The 1,758-nt window shown below is 48.0% G+C and overlaps 1 pseudogene; it reads left to right on the plus strand.

Annotated features, from left to right (window-relative positions):
- Positions 1-329: 329 nt before the first annotated feature.
- On the plus strand, positions 330-1,556 carry LOC129530305 (protein FAM8A1-like; annotated as a pseudogene).
- The last annotated feature ends 202 nt before the right edge of the window (positions 1,557-1,758 follow it).

Genomic DNA, 1,758 nt, shown 5'->3' on the forward strand with positions numbered 1-1,758 from the left:
GATCTCCCCCAACGCCACAAAATGCTTAAAATGTAGCTTGACTCTTTGTTCATGGCTCAGTCCTTTGGATGTTAATCCGACTGGGTAGGTGCACCTAAATAATTAAATAATTCCTCCTCAACCCCTAGGTCTCTCTGATTCCTTAATTATCCTGCTGCAAGTACTCAGAATTTATTATCACTCTTTAGTGCGGTAAAGAAGTTTTGCCCATGGTTCCTGAACAGGGGACTATGGAGTTGGATGAATGGGAGAGAATTGGAAGAGATTTTAAAAAGGCGTATCAAGATGGAGCAGTGACAGATACCATGGAGGGTGCTTCTGAGGTGACAATGGCAGAGGTGCCCAAGGAAGCCTGAGGCTGCTCTCCCAGTCATGACAAGGGCAGAGAGGACCACAAGCCCATCCCTTCCCTGAGAGGCCCTTCTGCTGCCACTGTCCCATGCCCCTGTGTCAACCGCAGGCTGAACCCCAGGCCCTGGGCTGGCCCACAGCCCCCAGCCTCACAGCTGCCACCACCAACAAATCGGAGCTGCCCAGCAAGATCAGGAAGTGTGGGGAGGCAGCCTCCAGCTCTGGTGCAGAGCTGCAGGGGCAGGCAGGCTGTGAAGTGCCCAAGGCACTGGCGCCGTGGGAGAGAGTGGGGCAGCTGAGCACCCAAGAGTGCTCCTGGTGAGTGCTCCTGGCAATTGCATGAGTGGCTGTGGGGGTTCTGCTGCAGCTATGTCACCTGGTGCAGCAGCCCAGCCACCTTCCCTGCCTGCTGCAGGCCCCAACCATTCCCACAGAGCTTCCCTTCGGGCAGTGCCACCATCCCTGCACATGGGCTATTATAAACCCTTCTACTTCCAGTCTACCATACCAGGCCTGACCTGGGGACAGCTGCTGGCATCAGCACCCCTGCTCCAGTTGCAGGCCTGGGACCCTGGGCTCCTCATGTGTAGCCATCAGTCCAGGCCACTCCAGTGATGAAGGGAGGATCTACAGCCCCTTTGAGAAGCCCAAGTGACCCTGGGTGGCAGGCAGGCAGAGAATACATTATTCCATCCTTGGGCCACAGATTTATGGCAGAGAAGATGGATTTCTTTATTCTTTTCTTTGTGAAAACAACAATTGTCTTAAGCATTGTGCACCTCAGTGGGATAAATGATATCTCTAAGTTTGCTATGCATTATATAATGGAAGAAATAGATGAAGACACATCAATGGAAGACTTGCAGAAAATGATGGTTGTGGCTCTTATATACAGATTATTCATTTGTTTTTATGAGATAATTTACATTTGGGGAGCAGGTGGATCTACCCCAGGGAAGTTCCTGCTGGGGCTTCGAGTTGTGACATGTGATATATTAGTAGTGCTTATTGCACCAAGTCAGGTTTTAGTGATTCCTTCCTCAATTGTTAGCATTACAATGTCTGCTATATGAGCTTTGATCAAGAATTTTTCTATTGCTTCTTTTTTCCCTGATTGCATTACACTGCTGTTTTTTCCGCATAATTGAATAGCCTATGACATTGTAGCAGGAACCATTGTGGTAAAAAGAAATGGGGTCAGATGATGCCCCCCAAAGCCCTTATTACCACACACTATAGTAACAAGACTAAATTATGTATCAAGGCCATCAGTATCCCTGGGTTACACTAACTGATGATTTAGAAATTAAAGCAGTCATTCCAGTGTGATGCAGGTGACTACTCTGAAAGTATCGATTTTACTTGAATGCCAAAGAACTTTTCCAGAAGAAAAACTTATTAAATTCA

The sequence above is a fragment of the Gorilla gorilla genome, chromosome Y, assembly GCF_029281585.2.
Source record: "Gorilla gorilla gorilla isolate KB3781 chromosome Y, NHGRI_mGorGor1-v2.1_pri, whole genome shotgun sequence".
In the NCBI taxonomy this organism is placed as follows: domain Eukaryota; kingdom Metazoa; phylum Chordata; class Mammalia; order Primates; family Hominidae; genus Gorilla; species Gorilla gorilla.